Source organism: Salvia splendens, chromosome 2 (assembly GCF_004379255.2).
Source record: "Salvia splendens isolate huo1 chromosome 2, SspV2, whole genome shotgun sequence".
NCBI classification, from domain to species: domain Eukaryota; kingdom Viridiplantae; phylum Streptophyta; class Magnoliopsida; order Lamiales; family Lamiaceae; genus Salvia; species Salvia splendens.
The window spans coordinates 7,770,704-7,787,108 of record NC_056033.1 but is presented as its reverse complement, the minus strand read 5'-3'; the positions used below and the strand labels follow the sequence as shown (position 1 = coordinate 7,787,108).

The 16,405-nt window shown below is 40.5% G+C and overlaps 1 long non-coding RNA gene across 1 annotated transcript; it reads right to left on the bottom strand.

Moving 5' to 3' along the window:
* Positions 1-33: 33 nt before the first annotated feature.
* Positions 34-2,654, bottom strand: LOC121780458. The gene is made up of 3 exons (XR_006046015.1): positions 2,617-2,654; positions 555-628; positions 34-393 (listed from the first exon to the last, which is right to left on the bottom strand). It is a non-coding gene; the product is annotated as an uncharacterized LOC121780458 (long non-coding RNA).
* Positions 2,655-16,405: the final 13,751 nt, after the last annotated feature.

Below are 16,405 nucleotides of genomic sequence, written 5' to 3'. Positions count from 1 at the left end.
ACTCTACATTCCACTAATTTATTTCGCTCACATTTTATTATAAAACTAATCTATACTAATAAAAAGGAGCAGTCGGTTGAAAAGACTATACTGCCCTTTTAGGCGGGAAACATGCAGCTTAAGTGTAATCGTTCTTTTTTATTTTTCTTAACGTAATTATTTGTGTTTATGCATAGATTATTTTGTGGGAAATGTGCAGCTGACGTGTAAATATTTTTTTATTTTTTCTAATGTAATTATATATCTTTATGCATAGATTATTTTTGTGTTTTGTGTTCTGCAACCTCTATTTGTTAGGTTTGTATAGGCTTTAGTTAAAGAAAACTATTCTATTACAATATTTTGGCAAAGCACTCGCTGATCAATAAATCAGTTTCCAATGCCCTTTTGTCCCTGAAAAATTCATGATATATTAGCATTCATGTTTAAAAGCTTTGATGACTATAAACACAAATTATCTATAATGAAATCTGGTGATAATTGCAAAAGGGCAGTTGTATAATTGAATTATGTTGAACCAAAAGGGTGTAACCTTCCGAGTATTACGATCTTACCTTCATAGTATTATGCAAGTGATTTCTGCCAAAGTGTACTTATTGTACATTCATCATCGGAAATCCTATTTTCCCTGAAAAAAATTGTTCATACGTTAGTAATGAATATTAAAACCTAACATGTTTATAAACACAAAATCTATAAATAAAGACTAGAGCATGCGTTTATTGTGTCTGGCTTTATTACACACTTTTCCATGTTACCAATGCATGCATTTATTGGGTTTCTCTTTTTTATCGCTTTCTACCTGCATTTAATTCCTTTATACATGCACACTTATATATAACTTTGTAAATATCCAATCAACTTACAAATTGTGGTGTGTGTAACTGTGTATATGCATTATATCCATAAGGGCATGAATAACCTCGTCCCCATTTCCGGCCCCAAGTCCCCTCCACGTCATCATTCCTCTACAGTTGCGGCCCAGGCCCCAACTCCTCTAACCCTGCAGGCCGCAACTCGGACCGCAACTAATAAATGACACTATTCACAACTCCAACATATTTAACTCGTAAACGCAATTCGTTCGACAATTGAAACCGGGAAAATGCATTGTTCATTAGAAAATTAACATTACATTACTAAACGAAGCAAATTTAAAATACTACAAACCCGGGCCACGACTACTACTTCTTCATTTGGGCGCGAAGGTAGGCGATCATCTCACGGTGCAACTCGAGCTCGTCGTCCGACATCTTCGACGTATCCCTCGCTGTCAACTCCGTCAGCTGGCTCATCCTCCATGTAATATTCATCTCGGACATCTTATCCAGAGACGGATTGATTATTTTCCCTGAAAAAAATTGTTCATACGTTAGTAATGAATATTAAAACCTAACATGTTTATAAACACAAAATCTATAAATAAAGACTAGAGCATGCGTTTATTGTGTCTGGCTTTATTACACACTTTTCCATGTTACCAATGCATGCATTTATTGGGTTTCTCTTTTTTATCGCTTTCTACCTGCATTTAATTCCTTTATACATGCACACTTATATATAACTTTGTAAATATCCAATCAACTTACAAATTGTGGTGTGTGTAACTGTGTATATGCATTATATCCATAAGGGCATGAATAACCTCGTCCCCATTTCCGGCCCCAAGTCCCCTCCACGTCATCATTCCTCTACAGTTGCGGCCCAGGCCCCAACTCCTCTAACCCTGCAGGCCGCAACTCGGACCGCAACTAATAAATGACACTATTCACAACTCCAACATATTTAACTCGTAAACGCAATTCGTTCGACAATTGAAACCGGGAAAATGCATTGTTCATTAGAAAATTAACATTACATTACTAAACGAAGCAAATTTAAAATACTACAAACCCGGGCCACGACTACTACTTCTTCATTTGGGCGCGAAGGTAGGCGATCATCTCACGGTGCAACTCGAGCTCGTCGTCCGACATCTTCGACGTATCCCTCGCTGTCAACTCCGTCAGCTGGCTCATCCTCCATGTAATATTCATCTCGGACATCTTATCCAGAGACGGATTGATTATTTTCCCTGAAAAAAATTGTTCATACGTTAGTAATGAATATTAAAACCTAACATGTTTATAAACACAAAATCTATAAATAAAGACTAGAGCATGCGTTTATTGTGTCTGGCTTTATTACACACTTTTCCATGTTACCAATGCATGCATTTATTGGGTTTCTCTTTTTTATCGCTTTCTACCTGCATTTAATTCCTTTATACATGCACACTTATATATAACTTTGTAAATATCCAATCAACTTACAAATTGTGGTGTGTGTAACTGTGTATATGCATTATATCCATAAGGGCATGAATAACCTCGTCCCCATTTCCGGCCCCAAGTCCCCTCCACGTCATCATTCCTCTACAGTTGCGGCCCAGGCCCCAACTCCTCTAACCCTGCAGGCCGCAACTCGGACCGCAACTAATAAATGACACTATTCACAACTCCAACATATTTAACTCGTAAACGCAATTCGTTCGACAATTGAAACCGGGAAAATGCATTGTTCATTAGAAAATTAACATTACATTACTAGACGAAGCAAATTTAAAATACTACAAACCCGGGCCACGACTACTACTTCTTCATTTGGGCGCGAAGGTAGGCGATCATCTCACGGTGCAACTCGAGCTCGTCGTCCGACATCTTCGACGTATCCCTCACTGTCAACTCCGTCAGCTGGCTCATCCTCCACGTAATATTCATCTCGGACATCTTATCCAGAGACAGATTGATTGGCGGTGGCACTATGGCGGAGTTGCTCGCAGTTGCCTTCCCCTTTGCTTTCCTCTTTGTCGCCTTTGTTCCCATCGGGCGGCTCTGAATGCTAGGAGAGGAGCCGAAGACGTCGTCGTCCGTCACGTTGAGGTCGATCGCCGGACCTCCATCTCTCGAAGAGTAGTTTCTGAAGGAGGAAACTTTGGTTCTCTTTGCCGCCCCAGTTGCCGTCGGCTCGGCACCGCTCGTGTACTTCGGGCTCTTCTCGACGAGCTTCCAAACGTCGAAGTACTTGAAGGCCTTCCTCCCGTCAGCAAAGAACGCCTCTTTCGCCTTCTCGACGAGGTCTGCCTCGATGTGCCCGCTCGGCCACATCCGGACTACGTTGGCCCACTTTCCATTCCACTTGCTCATATCCGCCTGGACTCGGCCCCAATGCTTGCGCAGCTTCACGTAGCTACGTTCGATCGACCCTTTAGGACAGCCAGCGTTATACTTCTGAGCAATCCGCTCCCAGAAAGCCTTGCTGGTCTGCTGGTTGCCGATGATAGGATCCTCGGCGACGTCGATGTAGTTCCTCGCAAGCCACATTGTCTCTTGCGGACCGTACTTCTTCGGCCCATCCTCCTCGCCGACCTTCTCCTTGCCACGCTCTTGAGCGGGCTCCATCTCGCTGATCTCGAATTCATCGGTGTTGACCGACGATGTTACATCAACGTTGCTACCGACTCCCGGACTAGGCTATGGCTGCGATCGTTGCGACCCCGGTATGTACCAATTGTTCGAGTTAACGAACTCCTCCATCTCACGTTCATCGCTGTTGAACCAATCCATTGACGTCGAAATAAAGGGTATAATATAGATTGAAATGGAATGCACGTAAGATTGATGCACAAATGGAATGCTCGTATTTATAGACACAAAATAAAAAAAATTAAATAAATAAATTGAACTTGCGGCACGGCCCGAGAGCGTGTAACGCTGGGCCGGGACTCGCGGAGGCGGCCCGTCCCCCGAATAACGCCGTCCCAGGCCGGGCCGCGAGACGGGCACCAGGCCGGGATCGCGGCACGGGGACCGGCCTAGGCCGTGCCGCCTCCTCCTCCAACGCGCGGGACGGGCCGGGACTCGCGATTTGCTGCCCGGCCCCAAGCGTATTCATGCTCTAAGTGAAGCTATTTCACATTATTCCCTAATCAATATCATTTATGTAGCTAATGATTCAATATTAGCATATAAAGTCACTAAATCTGAAGAGCAAATCATATAGTTACAAAATTCACTATGTTGTTACTAACTAATGATTTCCTAGAGTAGTAAAGTGGTGAAATCTGATATATGTGATACCTAAGAATAGGGATGTAAATCGGGCCAGCCCACCGGGTTTCGGGCCAACCCTATTCGGGTTGCGGGTCAATCGGGTGCGGGCTAATCGAGTTGTGATTTTTCCGGGTTATGAAAGTTCAACCCTAACCCTAAAAACTCGGGTTTCGGGCTAACCCATCGGGTTAATCGGGTTGCTACCGATAAAATTAACATGCGATCGTCCACGTTGCATGGAAGAGTGAAGTGAGCATGGAAGAGTGAAGTTGGGTGTATATATATAATAAATTTTGAAGAATTAAAAAAAATAAAAGAAAGGAAAATGCGTTGCATCATCCGCATGACCCGCAGTGGGGCGGACGATACCACGGACAATACGTGGTCGAAGCCCTATCGTCCGCGGACAAAGCATAGGGCACGGACGATGGATGTGCCATCGTCCGCATGGCTACAGTGGCGGACGATAGTCTGCCCGTCGTCCGCCCCACTGTGGATGCCCTAAATTATGATTTATGTAACTAGAGTTTTTAAATCTAAAAGTAAATGTAATTAAGATTACTTGAGTTTCTAGATTAGTAAAGTGATTGAGTATGAAAATATGTATAACTAAGGTTAAGTCGTATCCTATATAACTAAGGTGATGAAATTTTAGATTAACTCCTGAATTTATATATGTATCTACTCACTTTGTTCAGATAATATTTGAAAGGGTAATGTTGTGCAGCCATAATGTGGTCAGCCATACAATGACATTTTCGTAAATAATTATAAAAGTTAATGCAATAAATTAATAGTAATAGTTAGTGCTAAGATGTTTTTACGTAACTGCCCTTTTCTCACCATTTCAAAAGATAATGAATGTTTTTTACTTTCCATTTATATATACACCATTCTCTCTCCATAATAATTACTAGTATTATCTTTTCTAAGAAAATTAATAGTAATAAATCTTTAAACTTGGCACAATCTTCAATACGTTAGAACAAATTATATAGCATACAGTATTTGTACTGTGATATTACATTCTTGTATTTAGTTACTCATATTTGTCGTTAATGAGTAATGACTTACTTATTTTTCCTTAACATGTTAACATTCATATTTTTATTAATTTATTTCCTACACTATTATTTCAAGCCACACTAATAAAGATAATTAATTTTTGAATTATTTCATTAAATGGAACTTACTTATTTTTCCTTAACATGTTAACATTCATATTTTTATTAATTTATTTCCTACACTATTATTTCAAGCCCCACTAATAAAGATAATTAATTTTTGAATTATTTCATTAAATTGAATGAAATATAAAGTTTAGTACTCCTTAAGAAATAAATTGATTTAGAAATAATATTAACCCATGATTATTAATATAAATAAGTATATTGATCAAAGCTCAATTTTACTTATTTTTAAATATACAAACATTTAGAGTAATTTAAGTAAATATGAAAAATAAAAGTATTACCACGATGTGTTGGTATTATAAATATAAGAAAGAATTAAATTAATTTTCATGTAACCTTAATAAATATTGAATGGTCCAATTTAATAAATTCTAGTCTCTTCATATTTATATTTCATAACTAAGGGTACAGTTGTACAAATAAAATTGATACTTTTTAGAAGCATTGATTTTAGCGAAATGACATTAAATACACTATCTTTTATTAATTTTTTATTTTTATGGCTGGCCATAATATGACCATTTAGCACTACTCTATTTGAAAACCCTTTTATACTAATGAGTTTTTTTACCTTTTGTATTATCTTCATCGTCTTCTTCCTTCTCTTGGTTTCATGTATAGAGTTAGCACCCTTCACAATCATGAATCTCTTCATTATATGTAAACAATCATGTAGAGTATTTATTACTCCCTCCGTTTCTTCATAGTAGAGGCAAAACTTTTCGGCACGGAGTTTAAGAAATGGATGTTGAATGTGTTAAATAAATAGTTAAAAAAGTAAGAGAGGGAAAAAAATAGAGAGAATAAAGTAGAAAGTGAATAAAGTAGAGAGAATAAAGTAAGAGAGAATAAAGTAACATGAGAAAAAAGTTAGTTTATAGGGAAATGACTCAACTATGAGGAAACTTCCCAAACTGGAAAAAATGACACAACTATGGAGAAACGGGGGGGAGTAGTTTGGGAAGGATTTATAGTAGAAATTACATATTATTGTGTGAGTTATACATGGATGATATAATTCTGACTAGGTTTAGTAATTATCTGCACCCATTACAGTTAGATGCAAAACCTATAAGTGAGAGTCATTTTCTTTTCAAGTATTAAAACAAACGAATTTCATATCTATTCTTCTATCTATTGATGGAGTAGAATAGGTTTGAGCCCCCATGTCTGACATGTCAAGTTTGCTCTTTGTGTGATCATTTTGCCCTTTCTGCCGTTTCATCTTCCTTGGAGTCTTCTCTCTCCTTTTTCCCGCAGAGTGAAGGGCGGCTGGAGCTTCTTTATTAGGGTTTTGTTTGTTTTTATTAACTCAAGCAACCACCTATATATAGTATAATAATAAGTGAATAATATAATAAGTGAAATGGGCCTTACATAAAGTTGTTGATTGTAAACTTATGAAAAAATCTGGGACTAATCTGACCAATGCGATTATGTAATTTTAATTCTTATCAAATTCTTATCAGCATTCCCCTTTATTGAATCTTCTTCATTCTTCCTGTTTTTCAATTGCAATTTTTGTATTTAATTTATTTTGTGATATTTATCTACTGTAAATTCTCAGTTATTGATTTTGTTGTTTTTCTTCTTTGTTTATCTGTCATAAACTGTGTTAATATTCGTGTCTATTTTGTTAGGTGAGATGAGAATATCTACACATTTTCAAGCATCAAAGGTTCTGATTAATGTTGACTTGGATGTAGTTACAGATTTTAGGAAAAGGTGTAAGTTATTGATTGAAATTAATTCCTTACGGTTGTTGCTTTCAAATTATTTGTACAACTTTATAGTCATTTTATCATCTTATTTCCAACTGATCTTGGATGATTTTTTATATAGAATTGAAGGTGATCAGAGATTTATTCAGCAAGGATCTTTGGGTCAGGTTGGACCAAAGATCAGAGTATGATAATCGTAAGACTTTTTCTATTATGAGTATTTTAATTATCAGTTAAATGTTTGATCAGTTGTATGTTTTAAAATATTTTCTTATTTAGGTATAGATTTATTGTCAATATTGTTGATAATACAGATAATACAAGCCTTATCTATACTGTGACAACCACTTCTCCCTAGTCAAAGAAAGTGTAGCTATATCGTGACTAAAACTTACTGAAACTGTCTCAACTCATCAAGATGCTTAAATCAAAGGAAAACATTGTCTGAAATATGTTGAGGGTACAAATCATACTGAATCAGAGTAGTTACGGAACAATTGTCTTTGCTAAAAGCAAGTTCTAAATTTTCGCAATGGAATAGTACCAAGAAAGATGTAATATGTATGAAGACATACTGCGCCAGCTATCTTCCTACTTATTTAGCCTTCTGTCCCAACACCTCCTCTGCTTCGACTGATCAACCTGCACATTAAGGAAAACAATATGCAGGGCTGAGTACTTGATATACACAGTGGGCTTATGCCGAAAACTGTTTTCTTTTAGTTGTCAGCTAAGCTGAGTGAACGCGGGGTTTTTCTGAAAACAAGTCCCGGCCACTAAAATCTGTTATTTCTTTCTGAAATAGACTGCGTGAATCGGGAATGTGGCCACATTCCACGACCACTGGGCCGGCCAACCTGGTGCTAGCTCACGACCCACGGACCGGCCAACCTGGCGCTAGCTCACGGTCCCTATGTGTACACTAGTCCGAGTAGGATTTACTGACCTACTGAGACCCAAATTCGATTTAACAGATAGGCAACCACAAAACAAAATATGGCATGACAACTCATTCAAATAATCATGTTTTCACGCTTTAAAAGAAAGAGGAGGAAAAGAAAAATCCACCTCAATTGCTTAAACTCTTGCAAAACGGGTGCTTTCCTGTCCTGAGATTACTCGTCGAGCGACGATGTTCCTTTACAAAATTAATATACTTATATTAGGCTTTAAGTAATTGCTTATCTTGCATGAATGCATGCCTAAGCGTGTGCTCTTTTATTTTATCTCTTTCTTTCTAAAACTTAGAGATCTAAATTCTTTAATTAAGCTGTGATTATTAAAGTCCGTTTTAAATTTTTTTTTTCGAAAAGCTATCCCACACGGCTTAACATTTCTTTTCTTCCGCGGCTTAGGAATTAAATCCCATTATACTTTTGAAATTCTAAGGTAATGGCTCAAACTAAATTCTAGGCCAAGCTGGGGATTAATTTATTCTGGCCTAAAAGATTGAATTTCAGGCCCATCTAAATACAATGCCTGGCCCAAATTCTACCCCTTTTTCCCAAGTGGAAAAAGAAAAAAGGAGGCCCAATCCTTAATACTCCCATCTGCATCGGTCTAATCTCTCCCTCTTTTCTTCAAGCAAAATCCCCGAATTGGGATAGGGAACACAGCGTCCCCTTCACTTCATGCCGATCGGTCTTCATCGCGGAGTCAACCACCGGCGTTCTATCGTCATCGTCGCGCTCTCCCCCGTCGACGCCCTCTCTCGGCTGGAGCTCCGTCATCAAGCTGGAACTCGGCCGCTGTTCGGCGTGATTCGAGGTGCGGCTCCGGCAGTAGCTGTGCCCCACGAGGCTTCCGCAGTCGCCGCTGAGTCGCTGTTGGTTCCACAAGCTCGGCGTCACCGCCTCCCCTTTCGACGACCAGCGTCGTCGTTGTCCAAAGCCTGAGAGCGACTGCCGCTGTCCCGCGGTGATCTTCGGGCTCCGTCGCCTCGCGATCGCCCCTTCTAAGCTAAGTTTTCCTCTTATGCTCAGCTCATTTGGTGGTTGAGTTCTACTACAAATCTATGTTCAACTCATCCATAATCAAGATCTAGGCAGTGGCTCGAGAGTTGGATAGCATAAGGTGTTGTTACAGTTCTTTATCTATGGTTTTCATCATGTTGGGTTCTGAAATGATATAATCTTAGCATGCTCGTGGGTAAACATGATGCTTATGAGTAACATGAGCTTAGATCTTGGTTGTTGGATGAGTTACCTGCTGAGATATGCAGTTGGGTTGTAACACGGCCCTTGATCTATGTCTCTCGGTTCCAGCCCTTGGTCTCAGCCTCCCTTTCTCCCTCTCGCTGCCTCGGTCCCTCTCACTCTGAGATTCACTGACTTATGCGTGGTGGGGAGGAAAACAAAGGCTGGGGTTATATCCTATATATAGGATGGTGTGTAACTGAAAGCCTGTTAAAGGCTATGTACTTGGCTGAAAAGGAACACCCAGGCTGTGCCATTCTGGCTGGTCTTTCTGTAATTTACAGGCCGTGTACCCTTGACCTGAGTGAGCCTATGGCTCTCTACTATGCCTCTGATTAGTAACTGAAATTGGTGCCTTATGCTGGTACTCTCTTGCTGCACATTTTGGCCGAAAAAAATTGGTTCTATGTGGCTGATTCTGTGAGGGTAGTACTGGGGTTGTACTCGTGGGTTTAGTGGCTGCTGGTTTGATTAAATTCTGTAGTGTTTTAACCGTTTTTGGCTTCATGTGCAGGTCTAGTACTTGGTGAATTAATAGGCTGTTGTCTTCTTATTGCAGGTGCACATAGGAGATGGCATTTGTGGCTGCTTCTCTCGACCATGGCAGGTATGAAAACTGACGGTACAAGCTGCTAACTGCAGCCTTGCAGTGTGCGGTTGTTGGAGAGGGGTTTACTGGCTGATCTTGCCTTTCTCGGCCCAGCTTTCTCTCATTTTTTTCGAAAGGTACTGATCCTCTTTCCTTTACTGAAAGATGGTGTTAGTTGCATTTTGTTTCATGCATTCTAATCCCCTTTCGTGGTTCTTGCCAAGGTTAAGGCTATAGTGCCGAGGCCGTCTCTCCTCGTGGCCTCGCCCTCCCGGCTCATCTGGGATTTTGGGGCCAAGATGGCTCACGTTGAAGGCCGAGGAAGTTCACTATGAACACTCGGTTGTAGTAGTTCACTTTGAACCCCCCCCTTATTCCTTTCTTTGTTCGACACATGTACTAATGCTAGTTGTCGGATCTCGTTTCATTTATTCTCATCGTCGGAGATTGTAAGTTATTAGTTTGAGATTCTGGAAGTTGTATTTGTACTCTTTCTCTAGAATTAAAAATACTCATTCATTCATTAATAAAATTTCTCGCATTTTATTTCATAACTCTCGAGAATCTAAGTCTCGGCTATTACATTCTACCCCCTTTAACAAAAATTTCATCCCGAAATTTTGTCTCGGTTAGGCAAAAAGCTGTGGGTACTTCTCTTTCATCGGGTCCTCGAGCTCCCACGTCGCCTCCTCGCGCCCGTGATGCTTCCATAGGACTTTAACTGTTACAATACTTTTATTTCTCAACTTTTTAACTTTTATGTCCAGAATTGCTTCTGGCTTTTCTTCATAGCTCAAATCTGATTCTAGCACCATCTCTTCTTGGTGTACTATGTGCTTGGGGTCGAACACGTACTTCCTCAACTGTGATATATGAAACACGTTGTGGACATTCCCAAAGCTTTGGCGGGAGTGCTAATCTGTACGCCACAGGGCCGATTGTTTCTAGGATCTCGTAAGGTTCGATAAAACGCGGTTTCAGCTTGCCCTTAACGCCAAATCTGGTTTTCCGTTTCGATGGGGATACTTTCAGGAAGACCTTGTCTCCTGTTTTGAACTGTAAATCCGTTCTGTGAGCATCTGCATAGGATTTCTGTCTATCTTGAGCTTCTTTGATTCTTCCCCGGATCTGTCAGACAATTTCTATCATTTCCTCTACCGAGTCTGGTCCGAGAATCCTTCTCTCACCAACTTCATCCCAGTAAAGCGGTGATCTACACTTCTTCCCATAGAGTGCCTCATATGGGGCCATATTGATGGCTGTCTGGTAACTATTGTTGTAGGCGAACTCTATAAGTGGTAGTACTGGCTCCCAGCTTACTCCACGGTCGAGCACTACGACTCTCAACATATCCTCTAATGTCTGAATCGTCCTTTCGAACTGTTCGTCCGTCTGTGGATGGAATGCTGTGCTGAAATTCAGCTGAGTGCCTAACTCTCGCTGTAGGCTTATCCAAAATCTAGAAGTAAATTTTGAATCTCGATCTGAGGTGATCGTTACTGGTACACCATGCAGGCGCACGATCTCTTGCACATAAATCTGTGCCAACTTGTCTGATCCGTATGTGATACGAATTTGGTATGAAGTGAGCACTTTTGGTGAGACGATCTATAATCACCCAGATGACAGTGTTTCCTCGCTGTGATTTTGGCAATCCTGACACCAAAATCCATTGCTATATGGTCCCATTTCCATTCTGGAATCTCGAGAGGCTGCAGCTTCCCATAGGGTCATTGATGTATAGCCTTCACTTGCTAGCTAGCCAGGCATCTTCCTACAAACGATGATATGCTTCTCTTCATGCCATCCCACCAAAATTGCTGATTCATCTTCGTACATCTTCGTACTTCCAGGATGGGCAGTGTAGGTCTTCTCATGAGCTTCACTCATGATCTCGTTCCTAAGTGCCTCATCGTTGAGTATGCATAGTCTTCCTTCGAAAGTGAGAGCGTTATCCGACTCTTCACGGTAACTATCTCCTTTGCCGATCCTCACTTTGAGACGGACCTTTTCTAAGGCCTCATCGCGTCTATGGGCGTTGATGATTCTGGCTCTTAAATCTGGTTCTATGACCAAGGTGGAAATTCTGCTATCCACTGTTTCTGGGGCTCTTACTATCTCCAGTCGCATCTTGGTGAATTTTCGGATAAGCTCTTCCTCTTGTGTGAGGAAAGTAGCCACTTGAGGTGTAGTCTTTCTGCCCAAGGCATCTGCTACCACGTTGACTTTGCCTGGGTGGTAATTTATACCACAGTCGTAGTCCTTGACCAGTTCCAGCCATCTGCGATGTCTCATATTCAGATCCTTTTGCTCACAGAAGTATTTGAGGCTCTTATGATCTGTGAAGATCTCACATCGAACTCCATTGAGATGATGTCTCCAAATCGTCAAAGCGTGTACCACTGCTGCTAGTTCCAAGTCATGCGTCGGGTAGTTCAACTCGTGCGGCCCTATCTGACGTGACGCATATACAATCACCTTGCCCTTCTGCATCAGCACGCACCCGGGTCCGACCTTCGATGCATCTGTATACACCACATAGTCGACTCCCGCTTCTGGCACGACTAGAACTGGCGCTGTGGTCAACTTTTCCTTAGGTAACCGGAAGCTTGCTTCGCATTCTGGGGCCCAATTGACTTTAACTCCTTTCTTGAGCTGTTGAGTCATTGGCCTTGCTATCTTAGAGAATCCTTCAATGAATCTGCGGTAGTATCCCGCGAGTCCTAGGAAACTCCGAATTTCATTGGGCGTCGCTGGTGACTGCCAATGTTGCATCGGATCCCTTCTGCTGTCACTATGTGTCCAAGGAAGTTCACTTTGCTAAGCCAGAACTCACACTTGCTGAACATAGCATAGAGTTTCTCGGCTCTTAACGTTTCTAAAGTGGCCCTCAAATGTTCCTCGTGTTCCTTCTCGTTCTTCGAGAAGACTTTAGCTCCTTGCAGCTGATCGAAATGATCATCGATTCTCAGTAAAGGATACTTTTTCTTGAGTGCTAACTTGCTCAACTCTCAACGTTCTATCCTTCTTCATGAAGAATTCTGGTGTACCACATGGTCACACACTGAGTCTAAAAAAATGCGATCCTAGTAGTTCTTGTATCTAGATCTTATGTTCTGTTGTTCCTTAAGCGTCATTCTATCTGGTGACTGAGATAATATGACTGATTCAAGTCATCCATTAGACGTTTCATTTCGTCTGGCTGTTGATGCCATTCCTCGTTCTAGATTTCATCGTCAGATACTAAGTTCTCAAATGCTTGTATCGATCGTAATCGTAGTCATTGAGCTAGCCTAATGACCTCGTAACCTCTCGCTTAGTTGAGGTAGTCTACTTTCATCGTTTTCAAGATGCTTTTGTGTTTACCGCGATTCTTTGTCATGATTTAGCATAGACTTTATTCTACTCGCGTTAAACCTTGAATACTGGATCTGTGCATGTGGAGGTGTTGGCTTCTTTCTCCCAATGCTACTGTCTCCATGCTCTTTTGGTTCGACTAAGCGATTCGTGGTGAAATGATCTAGCATGACTTTCCAAAGTGATATAGATCTCGTGTCTAGGTTAACACAAAACTCTATCGACAGCTCCTTTCTGAGCCGCTTAATTTGGGACGTGGCATATCGTAGAATACTTCGTCGCGTTTTATTTCCAACGTTTGTCCTTGCTCTATATTATAGGGCTCTAAACCCGTTCTCTTGCGATAACTCCTTAAGGAAAAATTTCAATTTTCCCTTCATAGTAGGGATGACGAGGGTAGCGGTGCTATCACGCGTTCCTCTCCCTGAATGTCTCTCCAGCTTTAGCCTTTCCTGGCCACCTCTCAGACGAATCCCTCTTGCTGATGGGACTTGCTTCGTCAAACATAAGCTACGGAAGTGCTTGCATTTTCTCCATGGCTTTCATTACATACTCATGGTTGAGTCTTTGTTCTGGTGGCTTACTTATCCTACTCGGAATAAGCATTTCGATCGTTCAACAGTTATATGCATACGTATAGGTCTTTTACGTCATCGAACGTCATTTAAACCTCGTATATTCCTTGACGTCTCTCTTCTCAAGGCTAGTTACTTCTCCACATAACATAATATTCGATCTTCTACCAGCTTGTTACAAGCGGTACGTAAACGTGAAATATTTAGAGCTCTGTGCCGTCGGTTACGCGACGCTTCTGGTGGGTGCATCATTTTCTGCACGTATCTCAATAGAGACGTGTTTATCATGCGTATCTGAGAGGGATTAAGACTGTGTTCTTCCCACTAGCCTTGTGTCACGAACTCGAAGATTAATCTAATAGTCTTAACTTAGATAGGAACTGATATCATACAGAAGAAGTATGACTGAAAATTTGAAGGGCTCCAGAATACCCGATTTGACAAGAATAACATCTCTTGTTCAACTCATGAATTTTCATCGATAATCGACCTTGAAGGCAAGTACTGAGTTCAATGAAGCTTATCTTGTCCATTCAAAGAACTACGTGGCTCAACTGGTTTCAAATGAACTCACAGAAGTTGAGGCCCACCCTTGATGGGAGCTAGAAATAATCATGAGATAGGTCATGAAAACTGGATGGAACTGAATTAATTGTAAATTTCCATAGTAGGCGGTCAAATAGGACAGTAGAGTTGTCCAATTAAACTGAAAGGATCTGAGCATCAAGGATAGTGGTTCAAACATATCACCGCCTAAGATGATCAACCGTAAAAATTTAGAAACGTAGGCGATTGCAATGAAGGAACATTGATCATGCTTCAAAGGCATCTTGATATGGAATAACAAAATCACATCAATGATTTCATAGGTTCATTAAGGCAATACACTGAAATGGGCTATTCAGAAAAATCAGCTAGGCCAAGCTCGTTAGGAAAAATGCAATATGCTTGCCTTAACTTCAAACTGCAGAAAAATTATGAGACTAGGTATAATACATGTACTGGAACTGAGGTAGAATAATTTCACTTCTGTAGGGTTTCAAAATAGGGAGGTGAACAAAAGTTCCAGCACCCCATGAAATTCCCTGAGGAAAATTGTTTATGTGTCGTGATCATTCTGGAGGTCACAACATAGCATCGTAAGAATGAAATTCCATTGCATGGGTCCAAGAAATCGGGATATAAATCCCCTATATTGTGGCTCCAAGGAGACAACAACAAATAACGATGCTTGAAACATAAGAGTATCCCAAATTCGGGAACTGAAACTGAGTCACCGCTTTCGTGAAAAGAATGAAAGTGGCGTACTACTTGCAGAACGTGAGTCAATCAAAAGTCTTAATAGATGACAGGACATCGTTGTCAAGGAGGTTCAAAGAATGTCTGAAGAATAAGCTTATTCTGAAGGTCATAGATAAAAGCAACTTTAGAATTTATGACCGGAGCTTACACAGTCAAAACTTTACTCTTTATGAACGATGAGTCAAAGGACTGCAGTCCATAAACTGGAAGTGAGTCAAATCTCGCATAGAAAAAGGAATACTGACATGTTACTTGCGAGTCAAACTAAAGTCTGAATATACGGGGTACTGTCCTTTGGGAGGACTCTTAGAAGGAATCTCATGGAAATCCAAGTAAGTACTATTGATTATAATCATCGGTTCTAGTTTTGTGACACTTCTTTGTTTGTTCTTGTGGAGCTCTAACATGATAACTGCGTTCTAGGAAACCATACATTCCAAGATGGGGTTTCTCGTGCTGTTAAACTGATAACTGCAGCAGGAGGTCATACTTTCATATCGTTCTCGATAACTTAGAACGCTGATTCTTGCAAAACATTGCATTCTCAATCGTGCTTCACAGCATGCTAAGTGTTGTTTCTGATTCACGTAGCCACTTGGGCCTGTTACGCCAGCTTAGATCACTTTACTAGATCGCGGGTACGATCTCTTTTAGTGTAGTGATGTATCTCCCGAACAGGCTTGAAAGTATACTATTTTCATTAAGACTTGGTCTTTATAAAGACATTGGGAACTTCTTGGTTCATCGTCTAGTATACGTATATATGTATACTATCTGTGTGCTCAAAGGAATGGACTTCCTTTAATTAGTGTCTATAGGTAGTACAATAGTACTTTCTGATTCATCTTTTCTTTCTCATAATTTCTTAGAATTAGGAGCTTACCCAAACTGATGGGTGTTAGTTGGTCTCATCGCCCTGGAAGACGGTAACAAATTCTCGTTCTGCTAGTACTTGGTCGCACGTGTCTCACCTAAGGTACTTTTCTAAAGCACTCTAAGATTCGCATACATGGACCCACATGACAGCTATACATTTCTGTCAAGCTCTTTGAAAATAAATCACATATACATTAAGCATATCTCATGCAAAGTATCAGCTATTACGTTGCATCTTGCAAACATTTCAAATAAGCATTTTCGTTCCCATATAGGGCTGTGAAAATTCTTTTCTTTTTCTTGAAAACTTAGAAAATTTCATTTTCCTTCTCAAAACGAAAAATATTTTCTTTCTTTAAAATTCTTTTTTCTGGACGAGCGGGCGTCGACCCCTGTTTCTGGTGCAGTTGATCGTGTCGAGCTAAGGTGTTGGGATCTTGTACTTATCATTCTGTTCACTTCCTAGCCGAATGCTATTATTCTAGACTGGGGCTCAGAAAGAAGAT